The sequence below is a fragment of the Corvus hawaiiensis genome, chromosome 21 (genome assembly GCF_020740725.1).
Source record: "Corvus hawaiiensis isolate bCorHaw1 chromosome 21, bCorHaw1.pri.cur, whole genome shotgun sequence".
NCBI lineage: Eukaryota > Metazoa > Chordata > Aves > Passeriformes > Corvidae > Corvus > Corvus hawaiiensis.
The window spans coordinates 1,948,084-1,968,804 of record NC_063233.1 but is presented as its reverse complement, the minus strand read 5'-3'; the positions used below and the strand labels follow the sequence as shown (position 1 = coordinate 1,968,804).

General features: G+C 48.6%; 1 protein-coding gene across 9 annotated transcripts in view; it reads left to right on the top strand.

The window, feature by feature from the left end:
- LOC125336553 (DAB2 interacting protein) overlaps positions 1–20,721 on the top strand; it is a 164,028-nt gene that overhangs the window by 84,895 nt on the left and 58,412 nt on the right. The window contains exon 1 of one of the 9 annotated variants that reach the window (XM_048325130.1): positions 8,963–9,157. The exons of the other annotated variants lie outside the window; for them this stretch is intronic. The gene's annotated coding sequence lies outside the window, so the exon portion shown is untranslated. Of the gene's footprint in view, positions 1–8,962; positions 9,158–20,721 lie in introns of those variants that run through there. 9 annotated transcript variants of the gene reach the window in all.

Below are 20,721 nucleotides of genomic sequence, written 5' to 3'. Positions count from 1 at the left end.
GACACAGCACAGGGTCACTTGCCCTGTGCAGCTCTTCCAGAACCTCCTCTGATTCACCCTATGCTAATAACATCCCCCACTTTCATAGAATTGTTATGTAACTTTGACTGCGTTTTCACTAGTTAAAAGACAGGACTTTATTTCTTTCCTTCCTTCTGTTTTTCCCCTTTTTGTGTAATGAAACTGTAGAAAAAGTCTTGAAATGGTGTCATTGAGTAGGTAGAGACAGAAAAAGCTTCCTGTGTTTACAGTTAAAATAGCAAAACCAGTATTTTAAGACTTTTCACCCAGTTTTGGAGATGAACATGCAAATCTCTGTCATAGTGAAATATGCATAGAGATTTTTTAAACTTTTGGTTACTATTATCATTGTTTCTTTCATCTTTGCTGGGGTGTGGTAACAGCAGTGTTACACTCAAGCCTGCTATGTGTTTTCTCACACGGAGAATGATTTTCTTCTGTGAATGGAACATAAGTTCTGGTTAACCCAGAGAGAACAGTAGGCTGAAAGACAAAACCGGTGCCATTCCCGGTGGGAATGTTTGTGCCATGCAGGGAATTGTGGGGCAGTGGGGGTGTCCCATGGGGCTGGGCTGTGCCAGTCCCAAGCCTCACCTGCCTGTGGGACAGCGCTCCTGTGGCAGTGGAGACACATCTCCAGAGCCTTTGGTGCCTGGGGTGCCAGGACTCGGGGCAGGGCAGAGGGGCAGCTGCTCCAAAGAGTTCCTGGTATCTTTTCAGTGCTCCAGGCAGGAGGATTCTTCCCTCTTGCCACCCAGAAAATGGTATTTGATCTGATCCAGTTGCCCCCATTTGCCTTCTCCTGTGAAGTTCTAGTTTAGTGAGTTCAGAAACATCAGTACATTGTAAATTAATTTCAAGTGCACTTTGAAAGCAGGGCCTTGACTATCAGGTGCATGGATACATGAAAAATCCATGTGGCCTTTAGAGTATTTCCTTGCCTTTAAATTAACTTTGACTTGTATAAAAGTAAAGATTTTCTGTATGTTTTATTTTTGGGTTGAGGATGGATTTAATTTGGTGGGGTTTAAATCCTTTAAGCTATTTGCCAGTGTCAGTTATGTTTTTTAATCAGTCTCCTTGTCTGAGGACTTCTTCCCATCTGATTTCCAGTGCTGGCAGTGTCAGCTCCTGTTAGAAATACGGAGTCTGGCATGTCTCACATTCCCTTGAACAGTTTTAGCTTAAAAGTATTGAGGAATGCTGCATCCTGGTGCTGGAGGGGACTGCTGGGAGCAGACCAGATGCTTTTTAAAATGTTCCCTCTCTAGGTTTGTCCAGAGCAGATAAACTCCCTCTGTGCAGAGGGCAGAGTGTGGCCACAGATGCAGAGAATCTGCCCATTGGGCTGAGGGGCTGGGACAGAGGGGGCAGAGTGGGCTCTGAGCCCTGCCTGGGGCTTGTGCTGGCTCCACACCCCATAATTCCCGTTCTCCTGCCTTTCCAGGGATTCGCCTGCTTGTTTCCTCAGAGCTGCTGGAGCATATTCCCACCGTAGGTCAGGGTGTTCTTTATTGAGTTGTGTGAAAGAGTTGGACAGATAATAACAAAAATTTGGCCAGGGTGCATCACACTGGTGGTACTCAGGCAGCGCTGCTGGAGCTGCACCACTTCCCCCCTTTATTTTCTTTTGTAGTTTTCTCCCAGTCAGTTGTCTCCACTCCCATCCAGATGTAATTTTCTTTACACTTTTACCTGAGGCCAGAAAATGGAAACCCCCCATTCTTCCTAGCGTAAGTGAAACTTTGCAGTCCTTCACCATGGAAACCAAATTAGTTCCTAGTGTTTAACTTGCCTCAAAGTCCAGATGCTCTGTTTGCCTGTGATGTTTTGGGAAAGCTACAGCCTTATGTCTCTCTCCATTGTGGCCAAGGCAGAGGGAGGCTGGCAGCATGGAGGGTGACCAAGCAGCCAGAAACACTGCTGTGAGGGGTGACCCGGGGCTGTGGCACAGTCAGCAGTGTGTATATATAGATACAGATAGATTTATCATCGGGTTATTGATCCTGCTCTGTGCACAGAAGCTCCTCACAGCACACCAAGACAATCTTACCTTGCCCACAGGAAGATCACAACAGGGAAAAGCTCCCTGACAGTGCTTTTGATCGTTAGTTTCCTTGGGGTCTCTAATGCCATTTTAGCCAGGCCGGTGGGTGACACCGCAGGTAACTAGCCCCATACATCCTGGCGTCTGTCCCGGGCCAGGGCAGGTTGGCTGCAGCTCATCTCAGCATCCTGTGTTCTGAGGGCACCACGAGGAGAGGGGCTGGTTCCCTCCTGTCTGCCTGCCCAGCACGGTGTGCTCCACCTCGCTGCCTCCTGCCTGCTTAACAAATTGCGCTAATTGTCCAGCCAAAGCCCCTGGGAACCGGGATACGCCTGCGCAGGGGAAAACTGCAGCCGCCATCTGTGTGTCTGTGTCCCCCCTGCTCCAAGGAGCTGTCAGTGGAGTCTGCTCTGAATAATTCAGGCTCTGAGCTGCAATTTGTAAGATAAAGGCAAATAGAAAGTGCCTGTGGCTGTCTGCAGTGGCAGTAACTCTTCCTCCCGAGTTCGATATCCTGCCAGTGCCTTCAGGAGTGAGCCAGGCAGGAGCCCCCGAGCCCAGCTCCTGTGGTGCTGTCCCTGTGATCACCGGCACACAAATGCTCCTGCTGGCACCTCAGTCCTGCTTCTGTGTCTGTCCAAGTCCAGGGCTTTCCCCCGTTGCTCCCCTCCCATGGTCCGTGGCATTCCAGTGGTGAACTCCTGCAGGAAACAGCTGCAGGAATGTGGAAATGTGGCAGAATGGAGCTCAACTCATTTTAGCTCCTCTCTGGGAAATTTTTTAACTTCCCTGCTTTGACAAACTTGCATTCAGTGCTGTGTAACCAAACCAGCCCGACACAAGAGCAGACAGAGGGAAGGAAGATCTGGTGACTTCACAGTCAGGGCTGAGGGACTGCAGAGCCCAATCTACCCGACCACGTCTTTTCCTTTATTTGAATCCATGGATACCTGTCACAATATTTCTCTGAGCAGTATTTCACTTCATTAGGTTGCATTGTTAACTGTGAAAGTCCTGTCAGTTTTTATCTATTGTTTCCTGCCAAGTGTTTGAAACAATCGGAGGTAAATTATACAGCTCTTTCCTTAAGCAGCCACATGGCAGTTTACTGAGGGGCATTCAGTGGCACAGGATTAAAAGAAATAAGTTACAAGATAAGGAAGGGGTTGAGGGTTTGCATCAGCAAAGGGTTGGTGCCTCACTGCTTTACACCTGCTCTCCCCAGGAACACCTCTTGCTTGGGGTCTTGCTGCTTCTTGCTGCCCCTTTCCCTCCCTCCACCCTGGCCCTGCACGAAACACACGTCCCTGCAGAATCCTGGAATCACAGAATGCTTTGGGTTGGAAGGAACCTTAAAGCCCATCCAGTGCCACCCCCTGCCATGGGCAGGGACACCTTCCACTGTCCCAGGCTGCTCCAGGCCCCGTCCAGCCTGGCCTGGAACACCTGTGGAGTGTTTTTTCAGTGTTGTTACCTTGCTGTGCGTTGCAGACCCAAGTACTGTGCAATGTTAGTCTGTTCCTAGGGTAAAGTGATGAGGCAGAAAGAGTCTTCAAGGCTGCTGAGCCATTCCCATCAGGATCAGCAATTTTCTGTGGGGAGACAGAGATTCATTCCTCATCTCAAGGAGGGCGGTGAGGAAGCTGTTAGCCTCGATTCCCTCATGTGCTTCTCTTCGGGAAGACATTAAGCTGTGCCTAAGTGTTTTGCTAAATAGAAGAGACCTTATTGCAGGAAACTTTAAAGGCACATTTTACAGTTTAAATCTACCTCTGAATGAGCCTTGCTGACAGAAATAAAGGGAATAACAGACTGATGCATGCAGAGTTGTCTCATGATTTTTAAAACATAAGGTCATCATTTACAAACTTGGCTCCTTCAAGTTAGGGATTCAAATGCTTATGTAGGTACATAAATAAGTGGCCTAGTTTTCTGGGATGCTGAATCCATTAAAATCAATGGAAATTTTGCATCTCTGAATAAAATGTCACTTATTTTGCTAGCTAATTTTAGGTACCCAAATACAGAAACTTTGATCTAAAAGAAAAAGATTTTTTAAAAAGCTGCTGAATTTTTGCTATGCTTCTGAAACACCAAGTTGCTGTGTTGGTGTTCCAATTCCTCCTTGAGGCCTGGCCTTTGGGGGAATTCAAAGGAAATCTGGACTGAGTCCTGCATGAAGAATTCACCTGGAATCACCTCGGTGTAGAAGAAGGAACATCTTCACCTGTGGAGTGTGCAGTGTACCCTGTCCACTCCATTCACAGCCTGGGCCGAGGGCACAGGGAGAGGATCCAGCAAAACAACAAGTCAAAGCCTGCTGTAACAATCTCTCCATGGGATCAGGAATTCCTGTAAAGGCATTTTTGGTGTGTCACGTTGGTCAGGCCAGATATGATCTCGGTGCATTGTCCCTGCAAAGAAGTTGCCAGGTTGTGACTTGTTTTCCTGTTGGATCTGATCAGTGCTGGAAAGGTCAGTGTGGTAGCAGTAAAATGAAGTGAGAGTTCTGTCACATGCTTTGGGCTTGAGTTTTATAGCACTGAATATAAAAAATGAGAGGGGAGAGTGTCCTTTTGTCCTGTGAGGGCGCTGATTTTCGTTGCCTGCTATTGCTGTGCACGGGAGCTGCAGAACATTAAGTCTGAAATTCTACATCGAGGACTTTCCTACTAATGAATTCTGTCTCCTGAAAGTGAGAGCTCGTCTCTTTAGCGTTTGTGCCTCGCACTTGATCCACAGGTTTGTGCTGCTGCCCTGATCATGTCACAGATATCCCTTCTTATGTCTCTCCAGCTTCCCAGCTTAACCAGCATCACATTCAGGTTGCTTTTCCCCTTCCCTTTCCAGCCTCAGCGTATTTTCCACAGTGTATATCCTATCCTGAGCTCCTCAGTAGCATTCAGTCCTCTCCTGTATCATTCTTTTCCTTCCCTCACTTTGGGTTTCATGTCATCTTTGTGCCTTTTTGTCTGACAATATCTGTATTTGGCAACTGGAGCATGTTCCTCCCACTCACAGCACTCTCCATTTGCCAAGCCCCTGATCCTGGTCCAGTTCCTCCCTGAAGCTGTGGCTGCCCCATCCTTGGAAGTGTTCAAGGCCAGGTTGGACAGGGCTCGGAGCAACCTGGAATAGTGGAAGGTGTCCCTTCCACCCCAAATCATTCTGTGATTCCGTGATTCTGTGAAAAACCATTCCTCCCTCTAGACCTGATCTCCACATCCCCCGTCCTGAGCAGTTTTGTTCCTTTCCACATCACCTGATTCCCAGTTAAATCCAGCAGTTGTGCCTTCTCCTGCTTGCAAAACACCCTCGGTGAAGAGTAAAGGCCATTAACACCGTGTCACAATGTGCCCCCTGCTCCTCTGATGTCAGCAGGAAAACTTCTCAGCTAATTCATAATTTACTATGTACTTCCAGATTAAGAAAGAACCTAGAATGGCTTACGTACACAAAATATTCAACGGCCAGAGGGACCATGAAAAAGAAAAAAGTATTCATTTCAATACATTTATTTTCCAAGAGAACAAAAAAAACTTCTTTTTTTTTAAACTGGGTCAATGCTACATCTGCAGCACTCAGCCGTTTTCCATACGACACGATCACCCACTCTGTTTATCTTTAGGCAATATGCTCTTGCAAACTGCCAATTAATTGCATATTTGGTGCCTGCTCTCTCCCAGCATCCTGGATAAACACGGCAAGGCAATCACGGGGAGCTGCTCTTGGCTGCCAGGGGAAGGAAATCTGTCATTGTCTCAGCCTTGTTATCTGCAACCAAGGCAGACTTTTAGCAGCGTTCTGCTTGTAAACACCCTCTTTAAACACCTTCTGATTTCCAGAGATGGTTCGTCAGCCACTCTGCCGTGCTACCTGCAGCTTCTTAAATCATTGCTTTCCAAAATGTTCGATGCAGATTGTCCTTGGTAAAAGGGCCATCAACGCCAGTAAAATGTGGTGAGAGAGTCCTTAAAATGAAGAGATAAAGCTGAATCCAAGTAAATGTAAGAGACAGAAAAGGGGAGAAGGGGGTGTGGAAACTCTGCTCTGCTCTGAGGGTTCTTCCCAGGGATTTTGTTGGGATTGCTGTTTGGGAGGTTTGGGGAACAGATCTGGTTGTGATGTGGCCTTTTCAGAAAGGTCCAGTCTGTTGGTGTTGGCTCTGATCCTTGTCCTCCACTCTAAGTTGGAAGTATCTCCTACTTTGTACAAGAGTTGTTTAAATCTATGTCCAGAGAAAATGAGACACCCTAGGAAATCATCTCCATGCCATGCAGGATTTTCTGGCTGGCCATATTCTTCCTTTCTGTCTAGTGGGAGGTGTCCCTGCCCATGGCAGGGGAGATGGAGATGGATGATCTTTAAGGTCCCTTCTAATCCAAAACGTTCTGACTCTAATTTCTGTCCCTATTGAAATCCCGAGAGAAGGCTCTGGAGAGCTGATCCTTCCTTGGGTTGGGATGGGCACCAACAGATCTTCACTCTTTATTTCTATCACGTTCTAAAGCTGAGTGACTTCAAAAGAGGCTGACTCTACAGTAGCTGCAGAAGAACTGGGACAAAATCTTCTCCTGAGGCAATCCTCAAGAGGATTTAAACTGCCATCTTGACATTGAGTTATTGTAAATTAACTGTTGCTTCCAGGCAAGGAATGATGAATGGTCTGAAATGAAGAGATAAGCCTGCATGTGGATACATTCTCCCAGGCTCTTGTGGACCTTCCGTGTTATGAGCAGCTGGAATAATTCCTAAAACAGGGAATATTTGATGCTGGGTCAATTCCTATTTTGATGTGCTCATGTACATGGAGGATAAATGAGAATAATTACTTTGAACCAGTGTAATTAGAAGAAAAACAAGCTCCTTGTGTCTTAGAACAATACAAACACATATTTGGGCTTTTTTTGTTTGTTTGTTTAGCTGAACTCTTTTACCAGTCTTACCTTACACTGTCCATGTTTTTATTGTGCCATTTAGTATTTACCTACCAGTGGTGCCCTAAGGCCGAGAGTTAAGGTGAGCCCTGAGTGCCAGGCTGACAGTAGAGCCAATCCACCCTTGGTGTGAGCAAGGAGGCGATCCCAGGAAATGGGAGGCTTGCAGTTATCCCATCACAGCTGCTTTGGGGTCAGATCCTGCTCCTGCTAAGTCAGAGGGAACACCACCACTGGACTTAGGTTGGCATCTGGCCTGCAGACACCAAACGCATTTCATCACAGGGATTGCAAACCTGTTCTGTTCTTGCCTCTCAGGCGTGGATGCAGCAGGGTTTCCGGTGTGAGAACACCTGAGTTCAGGTACAAAGTGGTTCCGAGCGAAGGCAGTGCGTGCCCGCGTGTCCCGCGAGCCAGCTGAGCAAAGGCCCCGGGGAGATTAGCGGGATGGTGTTTGCTTTGGGGCGATAGTGAAGTACATTATTGGGATTATTCACAAGTCTCTGGTGAGCTGTTGGCATAAGGTTGGGCCCTGAGCAGAGGCGCAGGAGAGAACAGAACGCCTTTGGAATTCCACCCTTCCACTTGCTTCTGTCAATAAAAATGTGTCCTGAGGAGCAGCAAGTCCTTGCTCAGGGCTCTCCTGGAGCACTGGTTCATGGCAGATGCTCTGGGTTCCCTTTCTTGTTCACTCAGGGAATGGTGCAAACAGCTGAGATGGATAATCTGGCCATCCCCCACTGTTTGTGGCCATCACCAGAGCAGCAAATCTAAACATCTGCCATCAGAAATGAGTGCGAACCTCTGCCTCGGGGAGGATGTGTGTCAGGAGAGGGGGAGTCGTAAGGGGTTGTGGGAAATTAAACAAAATATTCAGGGTTATTTTCCTTTTATTTCTGTCATACCCCAGAACTTTCTCATTGGCTAGCTGAAGTGAAATCTTTTGGATTGAGCCTGTTTACGAGGTCACTGTGGATTATTGTAATATTGGAATACAGTGGAGATGAGATCCATATGTTCCTGTCAGGGACTAGAGTTTATTATCGCACTGGGGATGGCTAATAATAAAAGTTTAGATTTCAAGCAGATTTGAGGAAAATGTGCTTTAATTCCTGTCTGTCTGGTTTGTGGACAAACTCCCGTACGCCTGGACTTCTTCACAATTTAAAATGTGACTTGTAAATACCAATAGAAGGCGGCTGCGAGCTAAGCTGACAGCAGTTATAGTTTGAGCTTTAAAGATTAACTGCCTTCAGGAAGTAATAAAGAGCAGAGCTGGCCGATCCTGATGCAGTTGCCTATGGAAAGATGTTGACACTGCACTGACAGGCTTTGGGAGCAGCGCCGTGTCTCAGGGAGGGTTCGGGAATGTGCACTCCTCTGGCACAACCAGCATCCCTTCTCCCATCCTTGCTCCCATCCCTTTTCCCATCCCTCCTCTCATCCCTCCTCCCATCCCTCCTCCCATCCATCCTCCCAGCACTGCCCAACCTTCGGCCAAGTGTCCCCAGCGGGGATGGTGGATACGGAATGTTTTGGAAGTGATGCGAGATAGTTACTGCATAAATAAAGAGGAAATCTTAACAGGAATCAGAGGTGCAGACAGAGCAGCCCGTGCTCGAACTCTCCCTTCTTACCTCTAGGTTTGTTGTTCTGCACTAATTACGTATGAGACAGAAAAATGCTGGATGAAGTTTAATTAGGAATGAGCTGCTTTGTCATGTAAACTCCGAGTGCAGTTCGCAAGCCTGGCTCACCGCCAGGACCGGTGTGAGCTCCTCGGCAGCAGGGAAGGGGCTGGGAGCAGATGCCTCTCCTCCAAAACACTGAGCCTCGAGGAAGGGTTTGAATTACAAAGGAAGGGAAGGGGCTGAGCTTCCCAGCCCCCTCCTCCCCCACAAAGGGCAATAGTCAGTTTACTTTCATAACCCCACTATCAGCTGCAGAGGAAGTCTCGCAGTCCGGGAGTCTGCGAGCGGTTCCAGAGCAGCTGAATCCAAACCGGGCAGAGCCGGCCGAGGGAGGGCAGCCGGGGGGATGGACTCGCCCTGCTCCCGGAGCAGCTGACTTTCCCGGGGACTTCAGCATTGCTTTTCTGTCCTGATCTTATTTTTCTGTCCTGATCTTATTTCTCTGTCCCGTGGAGGCTTGGGTAAGTGCCTGGTAGTTTTCCACTTACCTTTCTCTTCGGTGGTTCACCAGGATCTGCCAAAGTGCAATGGCACTGCAATGACAAAATATTCCCTGCACCTTTATGAGCTTCCTCTGGAAGTGGATGATCCAGATTGGAAAAGCTGGACCTTTACAATCTTTTGAATTGATATACTGCATTTTCAAAAGGGACAGGGAGCAGATATGGAGAAAACAGATTTTCCAGCACGTTGTTTCAGCTAGTGGGACTGCTGGGGCTACGGCTGCTTGCAGTGTGCCGGATTTCCAGCGGTTGGATTGCTGGATTGCTGGAGCAGAGCTCTGCCGAGGTCTGTCCGGCAGTTCGGTGGTGCAGATGTTTGTGCTGTTTCCTGTGGAATCAGCCTGTGGGGGTCGGGGCAGCTGCGCCTGGAGCCAAGCTCTGTATTCCATCACCCGCCAAGGAACGCAGCGTCCGGCGTTCCCTCTGGCATTGGTGGGGAGAGAGGAGGATGCAGGAATCAAATGGTGACATGGTTTGCTGGAGAGGTGTTTGCTCTGGGCCCTCATGCTCTTGCAGAAGGGATCCGGTGGATTGGGAGCACGGATCACAGGCAAGCAATTCCCTCACACCCACGGGGAGCGGAGCGTGCGGAGGGGCCAGGCAGAATTCACAGATTTTTCAAAGCCGTTGTAAAAGATCTGCGTGATTGTAAAGAAGGAAGTGGCCGTGCCTGGCGGTCGGGGTGTTTGCAGGCAGTCCCGGGGATGTGGGTGTCTGGATACGTGGTAGGAGCAGCCGGAGAACTTGAAAGGGAGATGGACTAAAACTTACGTAATGTGTGAAACCGAATGTCCTTTCCTGCTGTCCCTGCTGTGAACCTGAGAAGATTAACCCTGAAATGATTTTTAAAGCTGTCTTTGTTAGTCATCCTTTATGCAATTTGTTTCTTTATCTGTTTCATTTTGAGCACAAGGAGCCAGGCTGGTTCCACTCCCCTCTCCACTCCTCCTCTATTGTTAGTCTCTCCCAGCTTCCCGTAGGATTGTCCAGCTCTGCTCTTTGCAGAGCCCAGCAGAAAAGGATATGGTTGAAAAGAAAGAAAGTATTTCAAATTAAAATCTGGCGAGTGCTTGCGTCCTCATTAGGCTTCAGACAATTTTCTTCCCTCCCATCTCCTTTTTCCCAAAAGTTGCAGGGTGGCCAGTATCACTTGCAATACCTTAAACTGCAGCAGAACCCCTCTTAGCCCTCATAGCCATGCACTGGCCAATAAATGCAGCAAATAATAATCACAGCACAGCTTGAAAACAAAGCGTTATTTATAATAATATGAGCATCCTGGTCTAGTGGAAGGTTCCCTGCCTGTGGCAGGGGGTTGGAACCACATGAACTATAAGGTCCCTTCCAACCCAAACCATTCTGGGATTCTGTGATACCTACAACTAGGAACACCTACATAGAATGAAAGCAGGGAATTCTTGCGTTAAGCCTCGTTCAGATTTGTGAGCTGGTCACAGCTGATGAGTTGTCCCAGCAGTGACACTGAGCATCTGCCCCAGACAGGACCAGGCTTGGAGGACGGGTTTAAGGAAAGGAGTGTGCAGGGAGGGAGGAAAGGTCATGGCCCCATCTCTATTGGTTCTCATTAAGATGTAGCTTGATGAGCAAATGGTAATTAATGGTTGTGTTAATGCTCAGAGGTAAGCTGATAGGACTCTCCATGCTTTCTCTTGATTCCCAGCCATGAGTTCAGTTCTTTTGAGCAGCACTGAGGAAGCAGGGTTGGGTCTGGGTGATCTTTGGAGAGGCCCAGCCAGCAGCACGTGTGACCTTCCAGGTTGTTTGCACCTCCTGGCACCATCCTCCTTCCCAGTGCATAGCAATTAGTGGGAAGTGTCCCTGGGCAGGACTGGAGCCCGGGAGAAGAGAGCTGCCGTAGGGCTTGTAGCAGAGACTGGTGAGGCTGAGCTGCCTCCTGTGGCCTTGTTAGTGCCAATATTGGCACAGGGAGATGCAAGCAGGGCGGGTGGAAGGGCAGAGCTGGAGACAAAGGGGAGCCCCAGTTCCTCAGGAGACATCTCCGTTGCCTGCAGTGACCCCTGTGCGTGGAGCTCCACTTGCCCCAGCCCGAGCCACAGCCCCATGCCTGGTGCTCTGTCACAGCCCCTTGCCAGGCTGTCCTGGCCCCAGGGAGTGCACTGGGGAATCTGGGAAGATAGTGAGTGGGATGAGAAAGCACTCAGTAATTCCCTGAGTTTCCTTCTGCTCAAAGTGGCAGAAATAACACCTTTCTTATGTAAAAGGCTTCCTCAGCTCCGCTGGGTATTGTACAGAAACACCCCCCTGCTTTGCTTCTCTTTGACTTGCACCGTTTCAGAGACCTGCAATTTGATGACAGGTTTAATAAGATACAATTGTCACTTGTGTTGAGAGGAGACATTCAAAGAACCTGGAGTTGTATCACCTGGCATACCAACATGTAAAGGCACTTTTCAATTCAGACACAGTTTTAGGTGCTGGAGACCCAGATTTTAAGGCTTGTTAAGACCCAGACTTTAATACTTTTAAAGACTTGTCCAGCAGACATTGATGGCTGAAAACTTGTTCCAGTAGAGTCTCCCTTCCCCCAGCACTGGTTCCTTCTTCCACCTCTTCACCATATAGGAAATGTCTGTCTTTTTTTAAACAGGCAGTTTTTCTTCATGTCATCCCTTCCACTATGGTAACACCAGCACCCAGGAATGGGAGGGGAGAACAGCCCCAGTTTCCTTGGGCCTGTCTGGGACCTTGCTGGTAGCGCTTTTGCTGGTGCTGTGGCACTGAGAGGTGACAGCCTCTGCCCTGCTGCCATGGGAGGGTCTCACACTCCATTTCCCAGAAAGAGCAGGATGCAAATTGAGCTGCTGCCATAAATTTACAGCAAAGACAATAAAAACAAGAATTAGACTGATAAAATGATTAAAAGGCTTTACCAAAGCCTCTAAGCAGTTTGTCATATCCTGCAAGGTGATTGCCCAGGACACCTGCAGCACAAGCCAGCCTTCTCCAGCGTGGCCCCTCGGCCAGGACATCAATAAAAATGAGGATTTATGAGCTCTGTCATGGGCAGCAAGTAAAGCATCGGGCAACAAATTAATCGCTGATTGCAGTGCAGTGCTGACTGGGAGCTTTCTGCTCTCTCTTGGCGTCGTTGCAAGGTTGCTCGTTAAAAAATTAGTTTGATAAGGAGGCCCTTGACTCCCAGCGCGTTCCTCTGTTACCTGCTCACCGAACACAAGGCACCGTGAGCCCAAAAGGTGCTTTTCACTGTTCAAGTGTTCCAGCTTTTAGTCATCAGAATGTGACACCCCTCACAGTTCTCTGTGCTTGTCTGTTCCTTCCTGTCCAGTAATTTTAGGATCACAGAATTCCAGTTTGGGCTGGGAGGAGCTGGGTACTGCTGGTCTACTAGAAGCACTTGGGTGCCAAAGCTGTGTGTTCCTGCTAAGCTGCTTCCCTTTCCTACCACAGAGGTTTTGCTCATTGTTCTCTAATTTCAGCAGGCAGGAAAAAGCCCACTTTTGAATTCTCTTGCCTGCCCTGTCCCCACAGCTGGTGCCACCATTGTCCCTGGGTTCCTACCCGGACCCGCTTCCTTTGTTCTCTGCCGGGCAGCTCCGCGAGGTGATTGTTTTCACAGTAATTTTACTTCTCCCTGCCTGAGACCAGACCATAATTTCCCAGTGACTCATATCACCTGTTGATGGCCTTTTCCTGTCCCTCACACAGAGGCAGTGCAGGGTGGGAGATGGAGTTGGTGCTCCTCAGGTTAAGGAATGCTCCCACCTTCCAGCAGCCCGGGAGAGCTGTTGGTGGCAGCCACACGCTCCGCAGGGACACACGTCAGGGGCTGGGAAGAGGGAGCTCTGTGGGGGATTGGGGATGTTTTGCCCTTGTTATGCCAGACTTGTACCAGCTGATCCCATCCAGCCTGATTTGCCCACGGATGGTTTACCCCGGGAGCCTCGGGCTCCGCACGTCCCCTGTGAGCAGATGCTGAGCAGACCCGTCAGGTTTCAAGGCATTGCCTCGGACGAGCTCCACGGAACGAGCTGCCAGCAGCTCTGGTTGAGCTGCAGGCTCGGTTTGGTTCATCAGGCTTGGCTCTTACTTTTTTTTTTCCCTGTTTCCTTTTTTAAGAGTGCTCTTACACCAGAGCTGAGCTCTGTTGCCCATCTTCGGTGCTGGAGGGTGACATCTCCTCTGCTCCTGCTCGTGCTAGCGGCAGTTGTCGGGCTCTGGACAGGGAACAGGGCATTCTCCGTCTCAGATGGAACAGCAACATGAAATTTCATCACCTAGGTTTCAAGAAAAATAAACTGTGGCTGGACTTAAAACCTTGCGGTGAGGACTAATGGAGAGAGGCTTTTATGAGCATTGAGAATATTTGTAGCTAAGCAACCAACATCAGCAAGAAGAATAAATCAAAAGTTTCAGGGCTCTGCCTGCCTGCCTTGAAGGGTCAGGAACTGTATTTTCTCTTTGTTAACAAGATTGCCTTCCTGCTGGAGGCAGGATCCCGGGTTAGATGGAGCTTGTTCTGGGATACTGGGCTGGCAACAGGAGTGAAAGGACAGAGAAGAATCTTGCCAAAGGCCACAAAGCCAGCCGGGCCTCCCAGCAGCTTACAGGAAAAGGCTCTTGGAACAGTAACATCTAACACAAAGAGGTAATATTTTCTAATTACTCTTGTATAAGTCCTCTTAACATCAGAGAGGGACTCTTTATCGGGAAGGGTAGTCACAGGATAAGGAGTAATTGGCTCAAAGTGAAACACAGAAGAAATCTCTCCCTGTGAAGGTGGTGAGGCCCTGGCACAGGGTGCCCAGAGCAGCTGTGGCTGCCCCTGGATCCCTGGCAGTGCCCAAGGCCAGGTTGGACGGGGCTTGGAGCACCCTGAGATAGTGGGAGGTGTCCCTGCCCATGGCAGGGGTGGCACTGGTTGAGCTTTAAGGTCCCTTCCAACCAAAACCATTCTGGCATTGTCTGATTCTAGGCTCTCTTCAAGGCAGCAGCTACAGACCATATTCCATTTCACAGATGGCAGAACTGAGGGACTGGATGACTAGAGCAGTTTTTGTCTGAAACGGTGAATCTCTGTGGGCTTTGTTCACTTTCTGTATTTGCACAGTTCCTGTTGCTTGGGGCGCTCACCCTGTTGCTACAATTGCAGCACAGATCCAAGGCCTATTAGATAATTGAGCTTTATTTTCTACAAAGATACTATGCAGTGTTCTTCACCGGGTTGCACCAGAAAACCTAGAAGCGAGACATTTAACTTTAAAATATATTTTGTTTGTAAAAAGAAAACTTCCCAGAAATGCCAATGGGAATGGCAGCAAGTCAAATCCCAGGAATAATCTCTCAATTGAACTTTTTTTTTTTTAAATACCATCTTATAACCTCAGGGTATTTTCCATCTCTGCTTCTTCCTCCTGCTTAGCCAAGAGCTGGTTGGAAAAGATACTCCAGTCCCTACCCTGTCCTGGCAGCCTCATGGATCACCAGGAGCCCTGTGAGTGCCCTCTGTGCTGTGGAAAGATCCCCTAAAAGTGCTTTGGAACCAAACTCTTGGAGCTCTGAGTCCCCTCTGCACAGCTGCACCACACCATCAATCCGGGCCTCAAACAGAATTGTTCCCTGACCAAGGACCCCAGAGACCTCTTTGCTCACATAGACACTAAAGTTGGTGTTAATTATAAACCTGTGTATTAAGGCCAGATCTCCCAGTATTTCTGTGGAACTGTATTCCTAAACCAGGTTTATTGTTTCTGTGAGAGGAATGAAGTGTAATACAGGATAACTCAGGTGGTGTTGGGACTTCCAAGCCCTGTCCCAGTACCTCTCACATGCCATGCTGGAATGCTCTCCTCGGCAGGACTGTCCACATATTTTACCACTTTATGTGGCATTTCCTCCACTTTTCTGCCTGGAAACCTTCCTGCAGCATCGGGCATTTCAGTGGAGTTTAAAAATGGGTCTTAATTTTTCTGTGTTGGCAGCCACCCTGTGTTCAGAGCATCCTGTTACAGACGATGACAAGCATGAAACTTTCCGGAGGCGCGCGGCGTTTTCTCCATCTTCTCTCCCGACGCAGCTGTGGCCTGGCTGGTGACTGGAGTTACTCAGCTGTGAAAGGCACTCAGGCTCTGAAAGCAGGGGGCGTTTCTGTCTATTAACACCAGTGCTCGCAGCAGCCCAGCTGGGTGGGGAGTCCATTTAGTCCCAGTCCCACAGCTGGGCTCCAAGAGGCGCCTCGAGCCAGCAGGTACAGACTGAATGGCTCTCAGGGATTTTAGGGGTAACAGGAGACCAGCATGACAGTAAGGGGTTATTAATGATAGCATTCTTTCAGGAAGGACTTTATTTTTCTTATTAGGGAAACTATCTCTTTTGGAAGTGTTGCAGACACATTTTGGAAGCAGCATCAACTATTTTAAAAGTTAAGCATTGGCAGGTGTGAGGGGGATGTTCTGGAAAGAGAAGATACAGCCTGGCTTAAGAGAAACCCAATGTATTCAGAAGATCCAAGCTTTTCTGTTTGATCATTTTTCTCTTCCCACCCACTTTGGATCAGCTCCCACCACTCCACATGTAGGATCTGAACCATTCCAGCCAGTTCCTGAGTCATTCCCAGCTCCCAGTCCATTTAGACCATGGCACAGCTCCCTGAGGCACTGATGGAGTTTGTGAAATGCTTCCACAAATACAGATAAGGACAAGCTGTTGGAAAACAAACACTCCAGGAGCTGCAGTGAGGGTGCAGGAGGGCAGACCTGGGAGTGGTGAGGGAACCAGGACACCAGGGTGGTGGCAAGAACAGCTCCTGCCTCCCCTCCCTGCTGCCTCTGGATTGCCCTGTGGGAAAGGAAGTGCACCCAGCTGATGGTGAAACAGAGTGAGGATGCTGTAGCCAACTTAAAATTCATTTTTGAAGTAATTGTTCCAACTTTCTTACTCCATTTCTGGAGCTTTTCTCCCTTTTCTGGTTGTATTTTGTTCAGTTGGCTTCTCTCAGCTTTTTGTCCTGGGGGTCCCAGGCAGGTTTCTCTCTCTGAACATGAGAATTTATTCTTCAGTGCTTCTTTTAGGGTGTTTATCTCCTTTTCGATCCTGTAAGTGCCTCTTTTTCCCTGTTACTTTTTCCTCCACAAATCAAAGCCTCTTGTCTTCAGTACAATTTTTACATTTAATGAAGTAGCCCTGTAATTAAATGTTCTTTAACAAATCCCCAGTCAGGTTATCTCACAACAAAGAGTACTTTGGTTTTATTATTATTATTATTATTATTATTACTAATGGAAAGTGATGACATGCTTGAATCCTTATCAAGTGTTATTCAGGGGGATTAATCATTTCAGCTGAAAGGAAAAGTTTGCTCCATCATTTATGCTGAACTCATCTGCTCAGTGTCCTTCTCCTGTTTATTTATATTTATCATTCTCTACTGGTTTTTTAGGTCTCAAGATCAAATTGTTCTAGCCTGACACATACAATACCTGTAATTGCACATGTGTTTGTCTGAGCTGCTGTGTGTTAGCACAGTGCTAACAATGAGGTGTGTTTGGTTTTGTGCTTCACTGGGCAAACAGCAGTAAGCTAAATACAGGAAAACAAGCTAAATACAGGGAAACAAACTAACTACAGGGAAAGAAGCTAAATATAGAGAAAACTGAATGAGAATAACACATTTTTGATGTCTGTGATGTCAAGCTTGTCAGACCCACTAAGCACCTCGCTAAGAAAAGCAAAGCAAGCCTCAAAAACCTCAGAACTTGCCGAGATGTTCTCATTGAGAAAAATTTTTGCATCTTCAGCTTGAACTACAAAAAAGAGCAACTGTGAATCAGTCAGACATCCCACATTTGTGGCTGAATTGAGCTCGCAAGCAGTTCCTCCAGTCCCCTTTCCCAGCTCCTCGGAGCTGTTGGTGTTAATGAGCTCCAGGCCCCAGCTGAAGGCTGAGGAAGCAGCTGGGGCAGATGTTGGCCACCTGGGCTCCAGGAATGAGGCTTCCCAAAGCTGGGACCTGTTCAGCTCCCAGAGCAATGGTTTAGACATCGAACCATTGTCAAAACTAGGTCAGCTGGATATCAAAAATCTGTGTCTGCTGATATCCAGCTCTGGGGCAGTTGTGCCTGGGCAGGTGGCAGCAGCTGCAGGCGGGTGGCTGCAGCAACACCACGGAAGGACAGGGCTCCTGTGTTGCTGTCAGTGCTGAGCTGATGGAGATGGCAACAGCAAGAGTCCTTCTGGAAACCAGAAACCAGTGTGGAGGTTAAAAGCAGCCATTGTTTGGTATTTAGGGGCTTTGCAGAGAAAATTGCACATCTCTGGCAAAGGGCATCTGCAGCAGATGCAGGGAGCTGGGTGTGTGTTTAATGCTCACTAGGCTGCAGGGGGATGGGAGCAGGGCTGACAGTGCTGACCAGCCACAAATCTGTGCGTGAGGAGCACTGGGAAAGGGCAGAGAAACAGTGCTGAAACAAGGCACAGGATAAGGTAAAGCATTCCAGAGGGGGGCTTTGGAGCCCTGGGCCCCAGTTCTGAGCTCTCTCTGTACTGGACGAGAAGCAGCAGCAGAGCGTGCGAGTCCCCAGCACCTCGGCCTCCCCCCATGTCCTGCCTGTGTCCTGCTCCCACAGCCCTACCTGAGCAGTGATCCCTCTTGTCGACAGCTATTCCCCAGGAAAACACCGTCCTGCCCCATCCTGTGGTCAGCAGCCAAGGGACGGGAATGTCCCTGGTGTCGTGGTGGATCCAGTGCCACAGACAGGGCTCCCGGGCTCTGAGCTGGTGCCCAGCTCATCCCACTGAAACAGGGCTGCTGCCACAGAAGGACACAGCCTCCCACGGGGACAGGAGCAGGGCAGGTGTGTCTGAGGAGGTTCTGAGGCAGCAGAGGAGCCACTTCGGCTGGAAGGAGGAGGACGGAGGGTTCAGGCTTGTTCGTTTGCATGTGGCCAGCCAAACGTGGGCAGCCAAGCGTTCCTTTCTTCTCACCAAATGTTCCTTTCTTCTCACCATCCTTCAGCTCCTCTTTGATCTGAGCTGTACTTTTTCCTGGAAGACTTCCAGCATTCTCAGTGTAGCTATGAAGCTCCCTTTTTTCCTCCCCATTCAGGCCACATCCCTCAAATTTAAGAAAGCCGCTGCGATGGTGACGTGGGACTGTGGTGTGTAGTCATTTCTGGAGAAACATGTTTGACTTCTTCAGATGTTCCTGATCTCTCCTCCCAGAACAAGCACAGAACAGGCAACAGCAGCACAGGCTCCCACAGTCACCTCAGAGTTTGACTTAATACAATATGGAAAATCAGCCTCATAAAAGGTTCAAGCTGTGGTTTGGTACAGATGTCCTATAAATTGAGAACTTTTGGCGACCTTCATTTCTAGACTGACATGTCAGACAGATGCACATGCCAGAAGCACACTGGGAAGCAAAGACTGTGTTGGGAAGGATGCCAGGAGCCAAGATGCGTTTGCAGAGCTTCAGAGCAGCAGCTTGGCCATCTCTGGCCCAGGCAGTAGGATGATGGAGAGAACCCTGGGGTAGCTGGCTGGGTAATGATGTTGCTTTTAAAAAGGACAACATAAAAGGCGTTGCACCCTGCTCCTGCTAAGGAGGCTTGGAGGCAGGAGAGAAAAGGCTTCTTTCTCTAGAGGTGAACAGTCACTTCTTCCTGCAGCAGAAGAAGCCTGACACTAGATAAGTAGCTGTGAGAAGATTCATAAAAAACCTAATTTATAATTTGCCAGAATATAATCCTATTTGATCAGTGTTATTCAGTTCCTCTTTCTTTTAAAATTCAGTGCACTTAACTGTTCTACGAGGGTTTATGAATGTTTAAAAATTGCTTTGTGGTCCCTAAAGTAATTTGACAAGTCTGACAGCTATTGATTAAAAACCTGAAATTATTCAGACTGTAGGATGACTTGAGGGATTAGATAGAAAGTTTTTTCAAATGTGAAAGGAAATAAGATGTTGGAAAGTAAATATGTTCTTGAATATTTTTGAAAAATCCATTACAACTGTGAAATTAAATTGAAATGAGATACTTCGTGTGGAGATGAAGGAACTAAATGCTGGCTTTACTATTTAGGCATGGGGCAGAACTCCCCATCCCAAGCCCAACAAATGCTTCCCTGGAAGCTGCTGGTCTCTGGCACAGATCCCACCTCAGGGCACTGAGGGAGCCCTTGAGGAGCTCCTGCACCTGCCCAGTCCTGGCCAGGGCCCAGCCAGCTCCCTCCATCCCACTGTTCCTGGTGGGGCTGATGGGAATGGGGCTCTCTGTCCAGTATGAACATTCATGTTTGTGGGACAGGCGGGAGCTGGTGGAGCCTCAGAGGGAATGACCGCAGCCCCCTGGAACATCCTGGTCCGTGCCCCATGCGGGGGCTGCTGGGGAGCTGGGAGCAGCTGGGCTGGGCACCTCTGCCCACACTTGCCCTCCTTCACCAGACCTCAGGAAGGGTATCCAAGAACTGGCTGTGCATCTCCACATGCCAAAGAAGTCTTTAGGCTCTTAGGGCAGCCAGGACATTTTCCATGTGACCAGAAGGGATCCTTTTGTTCAGCACATCCAGACCTGTTCTGTTCCCAATGACCATGTTTTTGAATATCCTTCATAACTATATTTTCTCCATCTTGACATCACTGAGGTTTTGTTCCCTGTTCTCCCTCCTTCTGGAAAGCTAGTCTTGGATTTCACTTCTCTCATGGTTAAAAGCTCTCTCCTGATTTCCAAGTTTGAATCTATTCACAGCCAGTTTGAGCCTCTTGTTTCCCCCGTGCTGCCCTGCAGCTTGAACAGCTCTTGTGCCTCTCATACTCACTCTGGAGTGGGTACAGTCCTCGTGTCGCTGAGCCCTTCCCTGCAGACTGGACCAGGTGAGTGTCACAACACTCCAGCATTGAGCTGGGTGTGACCCAGCAGGTGACATCCCTGCACTCCTCTTGAACTGAGACTCAGCTGAATCCCATCGACATTCCCAGCCTGGCTGCTGCACCAGCATTCAGCCTGGACAAAACACTGCAAATCTGAATGGATGATCCATAACCAAACATATGCAGGTCTGAAGAAATAACTCCCACAGCCTGCTGCCAGCTGGTTGGGAATAAGGAAAAGAACAGTTCTGAGTGTGCTGTGCAAGCATCCTCCTTCCCCGATGGGGGAATGGGCTGCTGGGCGCAGAACCCCTGTGCCCCTGCTCCAAACACAGGAACTGGGGCTGTTCCATACCCAAGGGAAATGTCTGGCTGCTCGCTGCCAGCACTGTGGGCAGGGAACACGAGGCAGCTCAGTGGAAGGGATCAGATCCCTCAGTCCGTGGGCTGGTGCAGAGTGTGTGGGCAGCTCTGCAGACTGGTTCTGCTAACGGGGTGCTCCACAAACACCTGATTCTGCTTTTGATGGTGTTATCACTGCTGGTGTTTAATCAGGTAATGGATGGCTGTTGGTATTGGTTAAATTCCTGAGTGATTCTATCCATGGAGAAAATGAAGTGTTTGTTATGGAGATAATCAAGTGGTTTTTATG